Source organism: Scyliorhinus torazame, chromosome 14 (assembly GCF_047496885.1).
Source record: "Scyliorhinus torazame isolate Kashiwa2021f chromosome 14, sScyTor2.1, whole genome shotgun sequence".
NCBI classification, from domain to species: Eukaryota; Metazoa; Chordata; class Chondrichthyes; order Carcharhiniformes; family Scyliorhinidae; genus Scyliorhinus; species Scyliorhinus torazame.
The window spans coordinates 144,546,156-144,569,348 of record NC_092720.1 but is presented as its reverse complement, the minus strand read 5'-3'; the positions used below and the strand labels follow the sequence as shown (position 1 = coordinate 144,569,348).

At 48.4% G+C, this 23,193-nt stretch overlaps 1 protein-coding gene across 2 annotated transcripts in view; it reads right to left on the bottom strand.

Annotated features, from left to right (window-relative positions):
* The window catches only part of ryk (receptor like tyrosine kinase), a 492,414-nt gene that overhangs the window by 131,894 nt on the left and 337,327 nt on the right, over nucleotides 1-23,193 (bottom strand). The gene's annotated exons all lie outside the window — the stretch shown is intronic.

The window sequence follows — 23,193 nt, the reverse complement described above, 5'->3', positions numbered from 1 at the left end:
GTGTGGGCACATAATAGGTCCGCTGGATGAGGTGGAATTTCTCTGACAGTTGCTGGAAAGATAAGATGTTATGGTTGTGGATAGATAGTGTTGGCTAACCTGGAAATGCAGGCTCGAGTTGGGTAATAACCATAATAACTATTCCAGCAGTCTGGAACAGAGTTTTAGTACAGAATGGATTGCTATGGTGGGTCACTCTTTCCATACAACTCCCTAGTGCAATCTACGTTTCATTCACTGTGATGTAAGAAGCAGAAAATAATGTAAGAATGCTCCATAACAGGACAAATGCTTTGAGTTTGAATATCAATCTGCTTTTGGTTAAGATAACCAATAAGATAACAGGAGAGCAATAGTTATTGGGGACTCGATAGTTAGAGGGACAGATAGACGGTTCTGTGGCAGCGAAAGAGACTCACGGATGGTCTGTTGCCTCCCGGGTGCCAGGGTCCGTGACGTCTCGGACCGTGTTTTCAGAATCCTGAAAGGGGAGGGGGAGCAGTCACAAGTCGTTGTACACATCGGTACCAACGACATAGGTAAGAGTCTATGGTGATTTAAAATAGGAATTTAGGGAGCTAGGGTGGAAGCTGAGAGCCAGGACAAACCTGTTGTCATCTCTGGTTTGTTGCCGGTGCCACGTGCTAGTGAGGTGAGGAACAGGGAGAGAGTGCAGATAAACACGTGGCTGCAGGGATGGTGTAGGAGGGAGGGTTTCAGGTACGTGGATAATTGGAGCACATTCTGGGGAAGGTGGGACCTATACAGACAGGACGGTTTGCACCTGAACCAGAGGGGCACCAATATCCTGGGAGGGAAATTTGCTACGGCTTTTCGGGGGGGGTTTAAACTAATTTGTCAGGGGGCTGGGAAAACGAGCTGTAGTCCAGAAGCCAGTGTTGAGAGTAGTGAGGGACTGAGGAGGGTATCAAGGTCGCAGGAGTGTACCGGCAGACAGAAAGGTGGGTTGAAGTGTGTCTACTTCAATGCAAGGAGCTTCCGGAATAAGGTAGGTGAACTTGGAGCGTGGATTGGTACTTGGGATTACGATGTTGTGGCCATTACGAAGACATGGTTAGAACAGGGACAGGAATGGTTGTTGGAAGTTCCGGGGTATAGATGTTTCAGTAAGAGTAGGGAAGGTGGTAAAAGTGGTGGAGGAGTAGCATTGTTAATCAAGGATAGTTTAATGGCTGCAGAAAGGCAGTTTGAAGGGGATCTGCCTACTGAGGTAATATGGGCCGAAGTTAGAAATAGGAAAGGAGCAGTCACATTGTTAGGAGTTTTCTATAGGCTCCCAAATAGAACATAGAACATTACAGCGCAGTACAGGCCCATCGGCCTTTGATGTTGCGCCGACCTGTGAAACCACTCTTGAAGCCCATCTACATTATTCCCTGATCGTCCATGTGTCTATCCAATGACCATTTGAATGCCCTTAGTGTTGGCGAGTCCACTACTGTTGCAGGCAGAGCATTCCACGCCCTAACTACTCTCTGAGTAAAGAACCTACCTCTGACATCTGTCTTTTATCTATCTCCCCTCAATTTAAAGCTATGTCCCCTCGTGCTAGACATCACCATCTGAGGAAAAAGGCTCTCACTGTCCACCCTATCCAATCCTCTGATCATCTTGTATGCCTCAATTTAGTCATCTCTTAACCTTCTCTCTAACGAAAACAGCCTCAAGTCCCTCAGCCTATCCTCATAAGATCTTCCCTCCATACCAGGCAACATTCTGGTAAATCTCCTCTGCACCCTTTCCAATGCTTCCACATCCTTCCTATAATGTGGCGACCAGAATTGCACGCAATACTCCAAATGCGGCCGCACCAGAGTTTTGTACAGCTGCAACCTGACCTCATGGCTCGGAAACTCAATCCCTCTACCAATAAAAGCTAACACACCATACGTCTTCTTAACAACCCTCTCAACCTGGGTGGCAACTTTCAGGGATCTATGTACATGGACACCGAGATCTCTCTGCTCATCCACACTGCCAAGAATCGTACCATTAGCTCTGTCTTCCTGTTATTCCTTCCAAAGTGAATCACCTCACACTTTTTTGCATTAAACTCCATTCGCCACCTCTCAGCCCAGCGCTGCAGCTTATCTAATTCCCTCTGTAACTTGTAACATCCTTCCGCACTGTCCACAACTCCACCGACTTTAGTGTCATCTGCAAATTTACTCACCCATCCTTCTACGCCCTCCTCCAGGTCATTTATAAAAATGATAAACAGCAGTGGCCCCAAAACAGATCCTTGTGGTACACCACGAGGAACTGGACTCCAGTCAGAACATTTCCCATCAACCACCACCCTTTGTCTTCTTCCAGCTAGCCAATTTCTGATCCAAATTGCGAAATCACCCTGAATCTCATGCCTCCGTATTTTCTGTAGTAGCCTACCGTGGGGAACTTTATCCAACGCTTTACTGAAATCCATATACACCACATCAACTGCTTTACCCTCATCGACCTGTTTGGTCACCTTCTCAAAGAACTCAATAAGGTTTATGAGGCACGACCTACCCGTCACAAAGTCGTGTTGACTCTCTCTAATCAAATTATTCCTTTCAAGATGATTATACATCCAATCTCTTATAAACCTTTCCAAGATTTTGCCCACAACTGGAAGTAAGGTTACCTGGGTTGTCTCTACTCCCCTTCTCGAACAAGGGGACACCATTTGCTATCCTCCAGTCTTCTGGCCCTATTCCTGTAGCCATAAATGACTTAAAGATCAAAACCAAAGGCTCAGCAATCTCCTCCCTAGCTTCCCAGAGAATCCTAGAATAAATCCCATCCGGCCCAGGGGACTTATCTATTTTCACACTTTCCAGAATTGCTAACATCTCCTCCTTATGAACCTCAAGCCCTTCTCGTCTAGTAGCCTGAATCTCAGTATTCTCCTCGACAACATTGTCTTTTTCCTGTGTGAATACTGACGAAAAATATTCATTTAGCACCTCTCCTATCTCCTCAGACTCCAAGCACAACTTCCCACTACTGTCCTTGACTGGCCCTATTCTTACCCTAGTCATTTGTTTATTCCTGACATATCTATAGAAAGCTATAGGGTTATCCTTGATCCTTCTTGCCAAAGACTTCTCATGTCCCCTCCTGGCTCTTCTTAGCTCTCTTTAGGTCCTTCCGAGCTAACTTGTAACTCTTGGGCGCCCTAACTGAACCTTCATGTCTCATCTTTACATAAGCCTCCTTCTTCCTCTTGACAAGTGTTTCGACTGCTTTAATAAACCACGGTTCCCTTGTTCGACCACTTCCTCCCTGCCTGACAGGTACATACTTATCAAGGACACGCAGTAGCTGTTCCTTGAACAAGCTCCGCATTTCCATTGTGCCCATCCCCTGCAGTTTTCCACTCCATCCGATGCATCCTAACTCTTGCCTCATCGCATCATAATTGCCTTTCCCCCAGATATAACTCTTGCCCTGCGGTATATACCTATCCCTTTCCATCACTAAAGTAAGCTTAATCGAATTGTGGTCACTATCACCAAAGTGCTCACCAGCCTCCAAATCTAACACCTGTCCTGGTTCATTACCCAGTACCAAATCCAATATGGCCTCGCCTCTCGTTGGTCTATCTACATACTGTGTCAGGAAACCCTCCTGCACACACTGGACAAAAATGGACCCATCTAAAATACTCGAACTATAACGTTTGAACAAGGGAACAACGGTGCAGACTCAAAAGGCCGAATGGCCTCCATCTGCACTGTAAATTCAATGATAATCTGTGATTAATCTAGGACAAAGGTTCGGCACAACATCGTGGGCCGAAGGGCCTGTTCTGTGCTGTATTTTCTATGTTCTATGTTTCCAGTCAATATTTGGAAAGTTAAAGTCCCCCATAATAACTACCCTGTTGCTTTCGCTCCTATCAAGAATCATCTTTGCAATCCTTTCCTCTACATCTCTGGAACTTTTCGGAGTCCTATAGAAAACCCCAAACAGGGTGACCTCTCCTTTCCGGTTTCTAATCTCAGCCCATACTACCTCTGTAGACGAGTCCTCATCAAACGTCCTTTCTGCCACCGTAATACTTGACTAACAATGCCACCCCTCCCCCTCTTTTACCACCTTCCCTGAGCTTACTGAAATATCTAAACCCTGGCAACTGCAACAACCATTCCTGTCCCTGCTCTATCCATGTCTCCGAAATGGCCACAACATCGAAGTCCCAGGTACCAACCCATGCCGCAAGTTCACCCACCTTATTCCGGATGCTCCTGGCATTGAAGACACACTTTAGACCACCATCCTGCCTACCGGTACACTCCTGCAACTTTGAAACCTTATTCATGACCTCACTATTCTCAACCTCCTGTATACTGGAGCTACAATTCAGGTTCCCAAGCCCCTGCTGAACTAGTTTAAACCCTCTCGAAGAGCATTAGCAACTTCCCCCCCCAGGATATTGGTACCCCTCTGGTCCAGGTGTAGACCATCCCATTTGTAGAGGTCCCACTGACCCCAGAATGAGCCCCAATTATCCAGAAGTCTGAAACCCTCCCTCCTGCACCATCCCTGTAGCCACGTGTTCAATCCTCTCTCTCCCTATGCCTTGTCTCCCTATCACGTGGCACGGGTAACAACCCAGAGATAATAACTCTGTTTGTCCTAGATCTAAGTTTCCACCCTAGCTCCCTGAATTCCTGCCTTACATCCCTATCCCTTTTCCGACCTATGTCGTTGGTACCTATGTGGACCACGACTTGGGGCTGCTCCCCCTCCCCCTTAAGGATCCCGAAAACACGATCCGAGACATCACGCACCCTGGCACCTGGGAGGCAACACATCAACCGCGAGTCTCTCTCATTCCCACAGAATCTCCTATCTAGCCCCCTAACTATGGAGTCTCCAATGACTAATGCTCTACTCCTCTCCCCCCTTCCCTTCTGAGCAACAGGGACAGACTCTGTGCCAGAGACCTGTACCCCATGGCTTACCCCTGGTAAGTCGTCCCCTCCAACAGTATCCAAAGCGGTATACTTGTTACTAAGGGGAACGACCACAGGGATCCCTGTACTGACTGCTTCCTTCCAGCCACTCACACCGTCACCCATCTATCTTTATTCTTCGGAGTAACTACAATCCTGAAGCTTCTATCTATGACCACCTCTGCCTCCCGAATGATCCGAAGTTCATCCAGCTCCAGCTCCAGTTCCCTAACGCGGTTTCTGAGGAGCTGGAGTAATAGAGATGTGGAGGAAGAAATTACAAAACAGATTATGGATAGGTGTGGAGGTCTCAGGGTAGTTGTCATGGGTGACTTTAATTTTCCAAATATTGATTGGAACCTCGACAGGTCGAACAGTTCGGATGGGGCAGCTTTTGTACAGTGTGTGCAGGAGGGTTTCCTGACACAATATGTGGATAGGCCGACAAGAGGGGGGACCACATTGGATTTGGTGCTGGGTAATGAACCGGGGCAAGTGTTAGGATTGTTTGTGGGAGAGCACTTTGGAAATAGTGACCACAATTCGGTGTCTTTCACTATTGCAATGGAGAGGGATAGGGCCATACGGCAGGGCAAGGTTTATAATTGGGGGAGGGGTAATTATGTTGCGATTAGGCAAGAATTAGGGAGCATAAGATGGGAACAGAAACTGTCAGGGAAAGGCACAAATAAAAAGTGGAGCTTGTTCAAGGAACAAGTACTGCGTGTCCTTGATAGGCATGTCCCTGTCAGGCAGGGAGGAAATGGCCGTGTGAGGGAAGCATGGTTCACAAAAGAGGTTGAATGTCTTGTCAAGAGGAAAAAGGAAGAGTATGTAAGGATGAGAAAACAAGGTTCAGGAGGGTCGCTTGAGGGTTACAAGGTAGCAAGGAATGAGCTGAAAAAAGGGCTTAGGAGAGCTAGGAGGGGGCATGAGAAGTCCTTGGCTGGTCGGATCAAGGAAAACCCCAAGGCTTTTTACTCTTATGTGAGAAATAAAAGAATGACCAGGGTGAGGGTAGGGTAAAGGACTGTGCATGGAGTCAGAAGAAATAGGAGAGTCTTTGAATGAATACTTTTCTTCAGTGTTCACAAAGGAGAGGGGCCATGTTTTTGAGGATGAGTGTGTGATTCAGGCGGGTAGGCTGGAGGAAGTAGATGTTCTGAGGAAGGATGTATTAGCAATTTTGAAAAACCTAAGGGTCGAGAAGTCCCCTGGGCCAGATGGGATATACCCAAGGATTCTTTGGGAGGCAAGGGATGAGATTACAGAGCCTTTGGCTTTGATCTTTGGGTCCTCGCTGTCCACGTGGATAGTGCCAGAGGACTGGAAAGTGGCGAATGTTGTTCCTCTGCTCAAGAAAGGGAATAGGAATGACCCTGGTAATTATAGGCCAGTTAGTCTTACTTCGGTGGTCGGTAAGATAATGGAAAAGGTCCTGAAGGATAGGATTTATGACCATTTGGAAAGATGCAGCTTAATCCGGGATAGTCAACACGGATTTGTGAAGGGTAGGTCTTGCCTCACAAATTTGATTGAATTCTTTGAGGAGGTAACTAAGTGCATAGATGAAGGTCGAGCAATTGATGTCAAAGAACAAAGAACAAAGAAATGTACAGCACAGGAACAGGCCCTTCGGCCCTCCAAGCCCGTGCCGACCATACTGCCCGACTAAACTACAATCTTCTACACTTCCTGGGTCCGTATCCTTCTATTCCCATCCTATTCATATATTTGTCAAGATGCCCCTTAAATGTCCCTATCGTCCCTGCTTCCACTACCTCCTCTGGTAGCGAGTTCCAGGTACCTACTACCCTCTGCGTAAAAAACTTGCCTCGTACATCTACTCTAAACCTTGCCCCTCTCACCTTAAACCTATGCCCCCTAGTAATTGACCCCTCTACCCTGGGGAAAAGCCTCTGACTATCCACTCTGTCTATGCCCCTCATAATTTTGTATACCTCTATCAGGTCGCCCCTCAACCTCCTTCGTTCCAGTGAAAACAAACCGAGTTTATTCAATCGCTCCTCATAGCTTATGCCCTCCATACCAGGCAACATTCTGGTAAATCTCTTCTGCACCCTCTCTAAAGCCTCCACATCCTTCTGGTAGTGTGGCGACCAGAATTGAACACTATACTCCAAGTGTGGCCTAACTAAGGTTCTATACAGCTGCAACATGACTTGCCAATTCTTATACTCAATGCCCCGGCCAATGAAGGCAAGCATGCCGTATGCCTTCTTGACTACCTTCTCCACCTGTGTTGCCCCTTTCAATGACCTGTGGACCTGTACTCCTAGATCTCTTTGACTTTCAATACTCTTGAGGGTTCTACCATTCACTGTATATTCCCTACCTGCATTAGACCTTCCAAAATGCATTACCTCACATTTGTCCGGATTAAATGTCGTATACATGGATTTTAGTAAGGCGTTTGATAAGGTTCCCCACGGTCGTCTCATGGAGAAAGTAAGGAGGTGCGGGATAGAGGTAAATTTGGCCAATTCGGTAAGTAACTGGCTATCACATAGAAGACAGAGGGTGGTGGTGGATGGAAAATTTTCAGACCAGTTACCAGCGGTGTACCACAGGGATCAGTGCTGGGTCCTCTGCTATTTGTGAGTTTTATCAATGTCTTGGAGGAGGGGGCTGAAGGGTGGGTCAGTAAATTTGCTGATGACACCAAGATTGGTGGAGTAGTGGATGAGGTGGAGGGCTGGTGTAGGCTGAAAAGAGACATTGTTAGGATGCAGAGTTGGGCCGAAAAATGGCAGATGGGGTTTAACCCTAATAAATGCGAGGTGATTCATTTTGGTAGAAAAAATTTGAATGCGGATTACAGGGTCAACGGCAGGGTTCTGAGGTATGTGGAGGAACAAGATGATCTTGGGGTTCATGTCCACAGATCTCTGAAGGTTGGCACTCAAGTGGATAGAGCCGTGGCTTATAGCGTTTATTAACAGGGGGCTTGAGTTTAAGAGCCGCGGGGTTATGCTGCAACTGTACAGGACCCTGGTGGGACCACATTTGGAGTATTGTGTGCAGTTCTGGTCACCTCATTATAGGAAGGATGTGGAAGCCTTGGAAAGGGTGCAAAGGAGATTCACCAGGATGCTGCCTGGTTTGCAGGATAGGTCTTATGAGGAAAGGTTGAGGGAGCTAGGGCTTTTCTCTTTGGAGCGGAGGAGGATGAGAGGTGATTTAATAGAGGTTTATAAGATAATGAGGGGGATAGATAGGGTGGACGTTCAGAGACTATTTCCTCGGGTGGATGTAGCTGTTACAAGGGGGCATAACTATAAGGTTCAGGGTGGGAGATATAGGAGGGATTGTCCGAGGTAGGTTCTTTACTCAGAGAGTGGTTAGGGTGTGGAATGGACAGCCTGCTGTGATAGTGGAGTCGGACACTTTAGGAACTTTCAAGCTGTTATTGGATAGGCACATGGAGCACACCAGAATGACTGGGAGTGGGATAGCTTGAGCTTGGTTTCGGACAATGCTAGGCACAACATCGAAGGCCGAAGGGTCTGTTCTGTGCTGTACAGTTCTATGTTCTATAACATTTGGTCTGTCAGTTCTACCTCCAATTTTGTACAACTATGAACTCGCAACTGTGGTTATCATATACTTATTTTTCTTAATAGGTTGGCGGGTTGTGTTCGCAGACATCTTCAACCTCTCCCTACTCTGTTCAAGGTTTCCACCTGCTTCACGAAGACCACCATCATACCGATGCCAAGAAGGACCGGGCAATGTGCCTCAACGACTACAGTCCGGTGGCCTTGACATCTATCATTATGAAGTGCTTCGAGAGGTTGACGCGACACATCAACTCCACTCTTCCAGAATGACCTGATCCACTGCAATGCGCATACCGCCACAATCGGTCCACAGCAGATGCTATATCCTTGGCCCTATACTCTTCCCTGAAGCATCGCGACAAGGACTCCGATGTGAGACTCCTATTCATTGATTACAGCTCCTCCTTCAACACCATAATCCCAATCAAGCTCACATCCAAACTCCACAAATTAGGACTTGGCTCCTCCCTCTGCAACTGGATCCTCGACTTCTTGACCCATAGACCACAATCAGTAAAGATAAAAACGGCATCTCCTCCACAATAATCCTCAATACCAGAGCCCCACAAGGCTGTGTACTTAACCCTCCCAGCAGGGGTTATTGGGTTACGGGGATAGTGTGGAAGTGAGGGCTTAAATGGGTCAGTGCAGACGCGATGGGCCGAATTGCCTCCTTCTGCACTGCATGTTCTATGTTTGTTCATACCACACACACACACACACACACACACCACGAGTGTGTGGCAAAACTCGGCTTCAACTCCATCCACAGGTTTGCTGATGACACGACTGTAGTAGGACGAATCTCAAACGATGAGTGAGAGTATAAGGGAACCTAGTGGCATGGTGCAACGACAACAATATTTCCCTCAAATGTCAGCAAAACTAAGCAGCCGGTCATTGATTTCAGGAAGCGAAATGTCGTACATAACCTGTCTGCGTCAATATTTGTTAAAAAAAAGCATTTTGTTACAAACTTGTATCAAAGCACTTGTATCAAAGCAGGTTACAGCAAGTAAACACACCGGGAAACATACTTCGCAACAATCAACTGTACATATTTTTTGCCTTTTTCACCCCCCCCCCTCTCCATCACCCGCCCCCCACCCCCACCACCCTGCGACAAACAGCTACTCAAACACAGTCACAAACATCCCCCAACGTTTCTCAAACTCCCCCGCTGAGCCCCTTAACTCATACTTTATCCTCTCTAACCGCAGGAAGTCGTACAGGTTACCCAAACAAGCTGCTACCCGCGGTGGCGATGCCGACCGCCACTCCAGCAAAATTTGTCGCCGTGCAATCAGAGAGGCGAAGGCTATGACATCGACCCTCCTCCTCTCCATGAGCTCCGGCTCTCTGAAACCCCAAATATCGCCACCAATGGGTCCGGGTCCACCTCCTCCTCCACTAGCCTCGCTAAGACCACGAACATTCCCACCCAGAATCTTCCCAATTATTGGCAACCCCAAAAACACGTGCACGTGATTCGCTGGCCCCCGCCCACACTTCTCACAATCATCTCCTACCCCCTGAAAGAGCCCACTCATTCTCGCCCAAGTCATATGCACCCTGTGCACCACCTTAAACTGTATCAGGCTCATCCTTGCACAAGAGGAGGTCCCGTTTACCCTTTGCAGTGTCTCACTCCATACTTCCCAATTTGATCTCCCCTCCCAACTCCGCTTCCCATTTCTCCTTGATCTTCACCACCCGCTCACCTCCCTGCTCCCCCAGCCACTTATATATATCCCCAAATTTTCCCTCCCTTTCCACATCCGGAAGCAGCAGTCACTCCAGCAGGGTGCATCCCGGTAACCCAGGGAACCCCTTCCGGACCTTTCGTGCAAAGTCCCTAACCTGCAGATACCTGAACTCACTACCCCTCGGCAGCTCTACCCTCTCCCTGAGCTCCTTCAGACTGGCGAACCCGTCTTCCAAATACAAATCTTTCACCTTGACCTTCACCTCACTTCCCTCCACCTCTTGTATACACTATCCATCCCCCCCCGGCTCAAACTCATGATTCTCGCACAGCGGTGTTAGCACCAACATCCCTCCCACCCTAAAATGCCTCCTCAGCTGATTCCATATCAATAGTTTGTTCCCCTCAATAACAGGTACACCATTTTGGATACTGTTGGGGGGGGGGGGGGGGGGGGGGGGGGGGGTCGACCTACAAGAGGTAAGCCAAGGTGACCAGGTCTCTGGCACTGAGTCTGTCCCTGTGGCTCAGAAGGGAAGGGGGGAGATCAGGGGAGCATTCGTTATTGGGGACTCTATAGTTAGAGGTACAGATAGGCGGTTCTGTGGCAACGATAGAGGCTCACGGTTGATGTGTTGCCTCCCGGGTGCCAAGGTCCGTGACGTCTCTGACCGTGTTTTCAGGATCCTTAAGGGGGAGGGGGAGCAGCCACAAGTCGTGGTACACATCGGTACAATGGTGGGAAAAGGGACGGTGATGTAAAACAAGAATTCAGGGAGCCAGGGTGGAAGCTGAGAGCCAGGACAGACCGTGTTGTCATCTCTGGTTTGCTGCCAGTGCCACGTGCTAGCGAGGTGCGGAACTGGGAGAGTACAGTTAAACACGTGGCTACAGGGATGGTGTAGGAGGGTTTCAGTTACTTGGATAATTGGAGCACGTGTGGGCAGCACGGTAGCATTGTGGATAGCACAATTGCTTCACAGCTCCAGGGTCCCAGGTTTGAATCCGGCATGGGTCACTGTCTGTGCGGAGTCTGCACATCCTCCCACTGTGTGCGTGGGTTTCCTCCGGGTGCTCCGGTTTCCTCCCACAGTCCAAAGATGTGCAGGTTAGGTGGATTGGCCATGATAAATTGCCCTTAGTGTCCAAAATTGCCCTTAGTGTGTCCAAAATTGCCCTTAGTGTTGGGTGGGGTTACTGGGTGATGGGGATAGGGTGGAGGTGTTGACCTTGGGTAGGGTGCTCTTTCCAAGAGCCGGTGCAGACTCGATGGGCCAAATGGCCTCCTTCTGCACTGTAAATTCTATTCTGGGTAAGGTGGGACCTGTACAAACAGGACGGGTTACACCTGAACCAGAGGGGCACCAATATCCTGGGAGGGAAATTTGCTACAGCTCTTCAGGGGGGGGTTTAAACTAATTTGGCAGGAGGATGGGAAACTGATTTGTAGTCCAGCAGATAGCGTTGCTGGAGTTCAGGAAGGTGAGGGTAGTGCAGTACCGAGGAAGGTACCAAGGTCACAAGAGTGGACCTGCAGGCATGAAGGTGGTTTGAAGTGTGTCTACTTCAATGCGAGGAGCATCAGGAATAAGGTTGGTGAGCTTGAAGCATGGATTGGTACCTGGGACTACGATGTTGTGGCCATTACGGAGACATGGATAGAACAGGGGCAGGAATGGTTGTTGGGGGTTCAGATGTTTCAGTAAGATTAGGGAAGGTGGTAAAAGAGGTGGAGGAGTAGTATTGTGAATCAAGGATAGTATAATGGCTGCAGAAAGGCAGTTTGAGGAGGATCTGTCTACTGAGGTCGTGTGGGCTGAAGTTACAAATAGGAAAGGAGAGGTCACTTTGTTAGGAGTTTTCTATAGACCCCCAAACAGTCACAGAGATGTGGAGGAAAAGATTGCAATGCAGATTTTGGATAGGTGCAGTAGTCACAGGGTAGTTGTCATGGGTGACTTTAACTTTCCAAATATTGATTGGAACCACTATAATTCGAATAGTTCGAATGGGGCTGTTTTTATCCAGTGTGTGCAGGAGGGTTTCCTCACACAATATGTGGGTAGACCGACAAGAGGCGGTGCCACATTGGATTTGGTACTGGGTAATGAACCGGGCCAAGTGTTAGATTTGGTTGTGGGAGAGCACTTTGGAGATAGTGACCACAATTCAGTGACTTTCACTATAGCAATGGAGAGGGATAGGAACATACGGCAGGGCAAGGTGTATAACTGGGGGAAGGATAATTACGATGCGATTAGGCAACAATTGGGAGCATAAGATGGAAACAGGAACTGTCAGGGATAGGCACAATTGAGATGTAGAGCTTGTTCAAGGAGCAAATACTATGTGTCCTTGATATGTATGTCCCTGTCAGGCAAGGAGGAAATGGTCAAGTGAGGGAACCATGGTTTACAAAAGAGGTTGAATGTCTTGTCAAGAGGAAGAAGGGGGCTTATATAAGGATGAGAAAACAAGGTTCAGTTAGGGCACTTGAGAGATAGAAGATAGCTAGGAAAGAGCTCAAGAAAGGGCTTAGGAGAGCGAGGAGGGGGCATGAGAAATTCTTGGCGGGTAGGATCAAGGAAAACCCCAAGGCCTTTTACACTTATGTGAGGAATAAAAGATTGACCAAGGTGAAGTTAGGGCCGGTCAAGGACAGTAGTGGGAACGTGTGCATGGAGTCTGAAGATATAGGAGAGGCCCTAAATGAATACTTTTCTTCAGTGTTCACAAAGGAGAGGGGCCATGTTGTTGAGGAGGATAGTGCGATATAGGCTGGTAGGCTGGAGGTAGGTAGGTATTCGGAAGGAAGATGTGTTAGAAATTTTGAGAAGCCTGAGGATAGGTAAGTTCCCTGGGCCTGATGGGATATATCCTAGGATTCTTTGGCAGACGAGGGATGAGATTGCAGAGCCTGAGATTGCTTTGATCTTTCTGTCCTCACTGTCTCCAGGAATAGTGCCAGAAGACTGGGGAGAGGCGAATGTTGTCGCCTTGTTCAAGAAAAGGAATAGGTATCACCCTGGGAATTATAGGCCTGTTAGTCTCACTTCGGTCATAGGTAAATTATTGGAAAGGGTCCTGAGGGATAGGATTTATGATCATTTGGAAAGATACAGCTTAATCCAGGATAGTCAGCACGGATTTGTGAGGGGTAAGTCTTGCCTCACAAGTTTGATTGTATGCTTTGAGGAGGTAACTCAGTACATAGATGAAGGTAGAGTAGTTGATGTCGTATACATGGATTTTAGAAAGGCCTTTGATAAGGTGCCCCATGGTCGGCTCATGCAGAAAGTAAGGAGGCATAGCATAGAGTGAAATTTGGCCGATTGGATCAGGAACTGGCTATCACATAGACGGTGGTGGTAGATGGTAAATTTTCATCCTGGAGCCCAGTCACCAGCAGTGTACCACAGGGATCAGTGCTGGGTCCTCTGCTATTTGTGATTTTTATCAATGACTTGGATGATGGGTTAGTAAATTTGCTGATGACACCAAGATTGGTGGAGTAGTGGACAATGTGGAGGGTTGTTGTCGGCTGCAAAGAGACATTGATAGGATGCAGAGCTGGGCTGAAAAGTGGCAGATGGAGTTTAACTCTGATAAGTGTGATGTGATTCATTTTGGTAGGACAAATTTGAATGCGTATTACAGGGTTAACGGCAGGGTTCTGAAGAATGTGGAGGAGCAGAGTGATCTCGGAGTTCATGTCCATAGATCTCTGAAAGTTGCCACCCAAGTGGATAGAGCAGTGAAGAAAGCCGATAGTGTGTTAGCGTTTATTAACAGGGGGATTGAGTTTAAGAGCCGTGAGGTTATGCTGCAACTGTACAAGACCTTGGTTAGACCACATTTGGAGTATTGTGTGCAGTTCTGGTCACCTCATTGTAGGAAGGATGTGGAAGCATTGGAAAGGGTGCAAAGGAGATTTACCAGGATGCTGCCAGGATTGTAGGGTAGGTCTTATGAGGAAAGGTTGAGGGAGCTAGGGCTTTTCTCACTGGAGCGAAGGAGGATGAGAGTGACTTAATTGAGGTGTATAAGGTGATGTGAGGGATAGATAGAGTGGACGTTCAGCGACTTTTTCCTCGGGTGGATGTAGCTGTTACAAGGGGGCATAAGTATAAAGTTCATGGTGGAAGATAGAGGAGGGATGTCAGAGGTAGGTTCTTTACTCAGAGAGTGGTTGGGGCGTGGAACGCACTCCCAGCTATGGTAGTGGAGTCAGACACTTTAGGAACTTTCAAGCGGTTATTGGATAGGCATATGGAGTGCACTAGAATGATTGGGAGTAGATTGATTTGATCTTAAGTTTCAGACTAGTTCAGCACAACATCGTGGGCTGAAGGGCCTGTACTGTGCTATAATGTTCTATATCGACTGCACCATTGGGCTCCCCGAATACCTACTCGGAGCCATTGGCAATGCTGCCGTCACCATAGCCCTCAAACTGGACCCCCTTACAAGATTCCTCCTCTATCCTACCCACTCTACCCCTTCTGCTTCCCACCACCGGCGTGCCTTGTCCACATTCGCCACCCAATAATAATGAAGCAAGTTCAGCAACGCCAAACCCCCCTGCAGCTCTGCCTCTGTAGCAGAGTCCACCCACCCTCGGCACCTTCCCCGCCCATACAAAGTCCGAGATGATCGTGTCCACTTTCCGAAGAAAGGACTTTGGTATAAAGATCGGGAGAGCCTGAAAGATAAACAAGGACCTCAGCAGAATATTCATTTTCAACACTTGGACCCTCCCCACCAACATTAAGTGCAGTGTATCCGACGTCCTAAGATCCTCCCTGGCCTCATCCACCAGCTTTGTTAAGTTCCACTTATGGAGCCCCGTCCACTCCCTCGCTACCTGAATCCCCAAATACCTAAACCTATTCTTCGCTACCGTGAATGGCAACCCCCCGAAATTAGCTCGCTGTGCCAGCTCATTCACCGGGAATACCGGCTTTTCCCTACATTCAGCTTGTATCCCGAGTACCCTCCAAACCTCCCCAACAGGCCCACAATCCTTCCCATACTCTCCAATGGATCCGAAACATACAGCAAGACATCAGCGGCACAGAGTGACACCCGATGTTCCCTGTCCCTTCGTTATCCCCTGCCACTCTGCCGACCCCCCAAGAGCCATCGTCAATGGCTCTCTGGCCAGCGCAAACAGCAGACAGCGGGCACCCCTGCCTCGTACCCCTGTCTAAGTCAAAGCTTCATGAGCTCATTTTATTCATCCTCACCCTCGCTCTTGGCGCCGCATACAGCAACTGCACACATGCCACAAATCTCGGCCCAAACCCAAGCCTTCCCAAAACTTCGAACATGGACCGCCACGCCACCCGATCAAATGCCTTCTCCGCATTCTTGGACACCACCATCTCCGGTACCCTCAACGGATTCATCACCACATTCAACAACCGTCTTATATTACTCGCAAGCTGCCTGCCCTTCACAAAGGCTGTTTGATCTTCTGAAACCACCCCCGGGACACAGTCCTCCATCCTCCCCGCCAACAACTTAGCCAATACTTTCACATCCATGTTCAATAGTGATGTGGGTCCTTCCCCTTTTTTGTGATTATTGCCTGTGTCATCGTCTCTGGCAACTCCCCCTTCTCCAGTGCTTCATTAAACACCCCCAACAGATGTGGTGCCAGGTCCGCTGCAAATTCCTTATAAAATTCCACCGGGTACCCATCCGGCCCAGGGGCCTTCCCCAACTTCATACCCCTGATACTATCCAGCACTTCCCTCTGCCCCAGGGGCTCCTCCTACATCTGCCTCTTTGCTTCCTCCACCTGGGGAAATTCTAGCTTGTCCAGAAACCGCCCCATGTCCCCCTCCTCTCCCCCTGGATCCACCTCAAAGTCCCTGGTAATACTCTCTAAATGCCGCAGTCAACTTCCCTGGCTCCGACAGCACATCCCCAGCCCCAGTCCGTATCTTCAATATTTCCCTGGATGCATCCTGCCTCCGCAGCTGGTGCGCTAGCATGTGGCCCGCCTTCTCCCCATACTCGTATTGCACCCCTCTTGCCCTACGCAGTTGCTCTACGCCCTCCCTGTTGTCAGCCTGCCAAATTGCCCCTGCAACTTTTTCCTCCTCGCCAATCCTTCCACGGTGGGCACCCTCGAATATTCCCTGTCCACCTCCACTATCTCTCGCTCAGTAGATGGTCATGTTCCGCCCTCCTTTCCTTATTCACACAAACTGTAAACAAAATAATTTCTCCCCGGACCACTGCCTTCAGTGCTACCCAAAAAATGCCCGGCGACACCTCCCCATTCTGATTCAACGCCACATAATCCCTAATCACCAACCGCACCTCATCACAAAAACCTCCATCCGCCAACAACCTCGAGTCAAACCTCCACGCCGGCCTCTGCTCTCGTCCCGTTCTAAACCGAATATCCAGCCAGTGGGGTGCATGGTTCGAGATAACCATCCCCACAAGGGCAGCACGGTAGCATTGTGGATAGCACAATCGCTTCACAGCTCCAGGGTCCCAGGTTCGATTCCGGCTTGGGTCACTGTCTGTGTGGAGTCTGCACATCCTCCCCGTGTGTGCGTGGGTTTCCTCCGGGTGCTCCGGTTTCCTCCCACAGTCCAAAGATGTGCAGGTTAGGTGGATTGGCCATGATAAATTGCCCTTAGTGTCCAAAATTGCCCTTAGTGTTGGGTGGGGTTACTGGGTTATGGGGATAGGGTGGTGGTGTTGACCTTGGGTAGGGTGCTCTTTCCAAGAGCCGGTGCAGACTCGATGGGCCGAATGGCCTCCTTCTGCACTGTAAATTCTATGATAATCTATGACTTACTCTGCCCCCTCCACCCCAACCAAAATCTCCCGACTCGCTACAAAGTAATCAATCCTCGAATACACCTTATAGACGTGTGAAAAGAAGGAATGCTCCCTTCCCCTGAAAACACCATGGGTCCACCATACCCATCCTCTCCATAAACCCCCCCAGCTCCCTTGCCATTCGTACCCTACCCATCGACCTGGGGCTCGTCCTATCCACCCTCGGCACCCAGCACACAGTTAACATCTCCTCCCATGATCAACTGGTGCGTGGCCAAATCCAGGATTGTGCCAGCAACCCTCTCATAAAACACACATCATCCCAATTTAGCACATACACATTTACCAACATTACCGGTGCCCCTTCCAATACCCCACTCACAATCACATTTCTCCCATCCGGATCCGATCTTTCACAAATCCCATTTTTCTGCTCGTTAAAATTGCCACACCCCTCGATTTCAAATCAAACCCCGAGAGAAAAACCTGCCCGACCCACACCTTCCTTAACCTAACGGAGGTGTGTCTCCTGCAGAAAGACAACCGCTGCTTTCAAGGTCCTGAGGTGCACGAAAACCGTGACCTTTTAATCGTCCCATTCAGTTCCCGGACGTTCCACATCACCAACCTTACCGGAGGCTTGCGCCTCCAATCCCCTCTACCGTCCGTCATCTTCCCCACTTAACTCCTGCCCCTTTAATTCCACTCTGTACCTAGCACATCCCAGATTGCCCCTTTCTCCACCCTTGACCATGTAATCTCTCACCCCCTGCCACGTCACAGAAACCTCCCCCCCCCCCCCCCCTCCCCTTCCCTATCTTCCCCCCCGCCCAACATCCCCTTTACCCCCTCCCTCCGGCCACCTCTCTTGGCCTTCTCCCCCACCACCTCACTTCCGTTCACCAGCATAACCTGCTAGCGCAGCTGCCCCTGCCCAAAGTCACCTCCTAATGACCTCCGCCTGCCGCTCCCCCCCACTCCTCAGCTCAAGGAAGAAGGCTTCCTGCTGACCTTACCCTCCCCCACCTAAACACTACCTGAACTCCAGGCAGCATTATCCAAAAGCAAGCAAACAAATATTAAACACAAACAGCCTCATAAAACAGGAGGGGGGAGGCAATATCCATCCCCACATAAACTTTTCACCCCTACATCTCCTTACAATCTCAATATTGAACAGCAAACCCCCCCCCCCCCCCGCCCACCCAAAAAGACAAAAATCCCCCAATCCCTAAACCCACTTCAAACATGCTCTCAACCGTTACAAAGCATTGGTTCCCAAGCTTTGTCCGCTCAGTTCTCCCCCAGTTTATGCTCCTTAATGAAGTCTGGGGTCTCGAAATAATACTCCCGGCTTCCGAATGTCACCCATAATATCGCCGGGTCGAGCATCCCAAACCTGATCTGCTGCCAGCACAGCACCGCCTTGGCCTTGTTGAAACCTGTCCGCAGCTTTGCCAACTCGGCTCCGATGTCCTGATAAATTCGGACATTATTTCCCTCCCATTCGTAGGTACGCATCTCCCTGACCCACAAATTTATGGAGTCTCACGATCACCGCCCGCGGCGGTTCCCCAGCTCTAGGCTTCTACCTCAGGCATCTACGCGCTCGGTCCACTTCAGGCGCCTTATCTAGCACCCCTTTTGCCACCAGCCCCGTCAGCATCCTCGCAACGCATCTCGTGGCATTCACACCTTCCACTCCTTCAGGCAGGCCCACTATTCGCAGGTTCTGTCTTCTCAAGGTATTCTCCTACTCCTCCACTTTTGCCCTCAACATTTTACAAAGGTCTCCTTGGAGCTCCACCTCCGCCTCCAGAGCCACCCACCACATGATCACTGTGGTCCAAGATCACTCCTTCAATCTCCCAAATCTGTGACCTCTGCACCTCCAAACACCTCTCCACCCGTTCCAGAGAACTCTTCAGGGGTGCCACAGCTTCTGCAATGGCCTTTGCATGATCCTCACGCATTTCTTTCCTCTGTTTATGGAATTCTTCCTTGATAAAGGCCATCAGTTCCTGTATCTGGGGCTTTCCAGCTTGCCCCTCCCCCACCTACATGCTGGAAGAGACTGTGCAGCACAAGATTGTTTCAACTTTCCAGCCAAATCTCTCACTGTTTTCTGCCAGGTCTGCTGATCCAAAGACATACCACTCCAGGGGTAAACTACTCCTCCAACATTCACCGAGATCTTTTCATCAAAGTTCCACCCAGTTCTGTGTAAAAAGAGCTCTTTTCTGTGACTTTAAGCAGGAGCAGCCCTCTATGTGACCATTCACTCCATGGTCACAACCGGAAGTCTCCTGTCTGCATCAATGGTGCCGAGGTGGAGATGATTGACATCTTCAAATTCCGAGGTGTATACATCACCAACAATCTGTCCTGAACCACCCATGTCGACGTTACTACCAAGAAAGCACAACAGAGCCTATACGTCCTCAGGAAACTAAGGAAATTCGGCATGTCCATATTGACTCTTACCAATCTTCACCGATGCACCAGAGAAAGCATCCTAACTGGCTGCTTCAGAGCCTGGGATGGCAACTGCTCGGACCAAGACTGTAAGAAACTACAGAGAGTCGTGAACACAGCCCAGTCCATCAGGCGAAACCTCTCCAATCCTTTGACTCTGCCTACATCTTCCGCTGCCTTGGGAAAGCAGACATCATATTCAAAGACCCTTCCCACTCAGGTGATTCTCTCTTCCAACCGGCAGAAGATACATAAGTCTGAGAACATGCACGAATAGATTCAAAAACAGCTTCTTCCCTGCTGCTACCAGACTCCTGAACGACCCTCTTATGGATTGAACTGATCAATTACGCATCTTCTCGAGTGTTATAGCACTATACTCCTTATGCGTCACCCAATGTCTATGCATTTACCGTTTGTATTTATTGTATGTCCTATGTTTTTTCATGCATGGAACAATCTGCCTGGACCGCAGAATATTTTCACTGTACCTCGCTACACGTGACAATAAATCTAAATCTAACCAGTCCTCTATCCATGCTAATATATCAGTCCAACACCATTCAGCTTTTATGTTGTGCAGTAATATTTCATGGGTCACCTTATTAGATGCCTTTTGGAAATCAAATACACAACATCTACTGGTTCCCCTCTATCCATTCTTCTGGCTATGTCCACAAATAACGGTAATAAATTTGACAAATACAATTTTGTTTTCACAAAACCATGTTGATTCTGTCTGATTATATTGAGTTTCTAGATGTCTTCCTATTCCCTCGTTAATAATGGATTCTAGTACTTTACCAATGTTAAGACTTTCGGCTAACTGGTCTGTAGTTTTCAGTTTTTTCCTCTTTTCATGAACAGAAAGTGCTACATTTGCAGTTTTCCAATCTACCTGGACTTTTCTAGAATCAAGGGAATTTTGGAAGGTTACAACCGATGCATCCACCATCTCTCCAGCCACTTAGTTTACGACCCTAGAATGGAGGTCATCAGGTAAAGGGGGCTTGCCAGCCTTAAGTAGCACTTGGATTCCCATAACGGTTTCTAGTGATTGTTTCAAGTCCCTTTTTCCTGTTGGTTTTCTAATACTCTGGGATTTTTATTGCGTCTTCTATTGTGAAGAAGGCTCTGCCATTTTCTAATTTAGCATTATTAATTACCCTGTCTCACTCGAAGGGGTTAGGTACCACCCGAAACCTCCTTCATTAACCATACATAGAACATTACAGCGCAGTACAGGCCCTTCGGTCCTCGATGTTGCGCCGGCCTGTGAAACCACTCTAAAGCCCATCTACACTATTCCCTTATCGTCCATACGTCTATCCAATGAACATTTGAATGTCCTTAGTGTTGGCGAGTCCACTACTGTTGCAGGCAGGGCATTCCATGCCCTTACTACTCTCCGAGTAAAGAACCTACCTCTGACATCTGTTTTATATCTATCTCCCTTCAATTTAAAGCTATGTCCCCTCGTGCTAGACATCACCATCCGAGGAAAAAGGCTCTCACTGTCCACCCTATCCAATCCTCTGATCATCTTGTGTGCCTCAATTAAGTCTCCTCTTAACCTTCTTCTCTCTAACGAAAATAGCCTCAAGTCCCTCAGCCTTCCCTCATAAGATCTTCCCTCCAAACCAGGCAACATTCTGGTAAATCTCCTCTGCACCCTTTCCAATGCTTCCACATCCTTCCTATAATGCGGCGACCAGAATTGCACGCAATACTCCAAATGCGGCCGCACCAGAGTTTTGTACAGCTGCAACATGACCTCATGGCTCCGAAACTCAATCCCTCTACCAATAAAATCTAACACACCGTACGCCTTCTTCACAACCCTCTCAACCTGGGTGGCAACTTTCAGGGATCTATGTACATGGACACCGAGATCTCTCTGCTCATCCACACTGCCAAGAATCTTACCATTAGCCCAGTACTCTGTCTTCCTGTTATTCCTTCCAAAATGAATCACCTCACACTTATCTGCATTAAACTCCATTTGCCACCTCAGCCCAGCGCTGCAGCTTATCTATGTCCCTCTGTAACTTGTAACATCCTTCCGCACTGTCCACAACTCCACCGACTTTAGTGTCATCTGCAAATTTACTCACCCATCCTTCTACGCCCTCCTCCAGGTCATTTATAAAAATGACAAACAGCAGAGGCCCCAAAACAGATCCTTGTGGTACACCACTAGTAACTGAACTCCAGTCTGAACATTTCCCATCAACCACCACCTTCTTCCAGCTAGCCAATTTCTGATCCAAACTGCTAAATCACCCTGAATCCCATGCCTCCGTATTTTCTGCAGTAGCCTACACATGGTGCAGCCTTCTGGTAGAGGCCATCTTCCTAATGGAATAGAGTTATGAAATATCTTAAATGGCAGCCACTGTTTCTCTACCATTTTCCCTTTTAATCTATTTCCTCTGTCCACTTAAGCCAACCCTGTTCTCATACCCTTGTAATTGCCTTTAAATGTTAAGACACCAGTTGTGGACCCACATTTCTCACTGTCAAACAAGGTTAAATTTTGCCATATTATTGCCTAGAGGATACTTTGCTTTGAGATCTTGAATTAATTATGTCACCTCACCAGGTTCAAAATAGCCTGGTCTCTGGTAGATTCCAGAATGTATTCTTCAACGAAACAGTCTTAAATACACTCAATGAACTAATTTTCCACGTTGCATAGAATCATTGAATTTACAGTGCAGAAGGAGGCCATTCAGCCCATCGAGCACCCTACCCAAGGTCAACACCTCCAGCCTATCCCCATAACCCAGTAACCCCACCCAACACTAAGGGCAATTTTGGACACTAAGGGCAATTTATCCTGGCCAATCCACCTAACATGCACATCTTTGGACTGTGGGAGGAAACCGGAGCACCCGGAGGAAACCCACGCACACACGGGGAGGATGTGCAGACTCCGCACACACAGTGACCCAAGCTGGAATCGAACCTGGGACCCTGGAGCTGTGAAGCAATTGTGCTATCCACAATGCTATCGTGCTGCCCCTGTTACCTGTTCCAATCTGAATTTCCCAGTCTACGTGAAGATTAAAGTCATAGATTATCATAGAATTTACAGTGCAGAAGGAGGCCATTCGGCCCATCGAGTCTGCACCGGCTCTTGGAAAGAGCACCCTACCCAAGGTCAACACCTCCACCCTATCCCCGTAACCCAGTAACCCCACCCCAACACTAAGGGCAATTTTGGACACTAAGGGCAATTTATCATGGCCAATCCACCTAACCTGCACATCTTTGGACTGTGGGAGGAAACCGGAGCACCCGGAGGAAACCCACGCACACACGGGGAGGATGTGCAGACTCCACACAGACAGTGACCCAAGCCGGAATCGAACCTGGGACCCTGGAGCTGTGAAGCAATTGTGCTATCCACAATGCTACCTTGCTGCCCCTCATGTCACTCATGATTATTGCAGCATCTTTTCTTGCAAGCCCCCATTATCACTTGATGTATATGGCGACATGGTAGCACAGTAGTTAGCACTGTTGCTTCACCGAATTCTCCCTCAGTGTACCTGAACAGGCGCCAGAGTGTGGCAACTAGGGGATTTTCACAGTAACTTCATTGCAGTGTTAATGTAAGCCTACTTGTGACAATAATAAAGATAATTATTCAGTCCTGTGT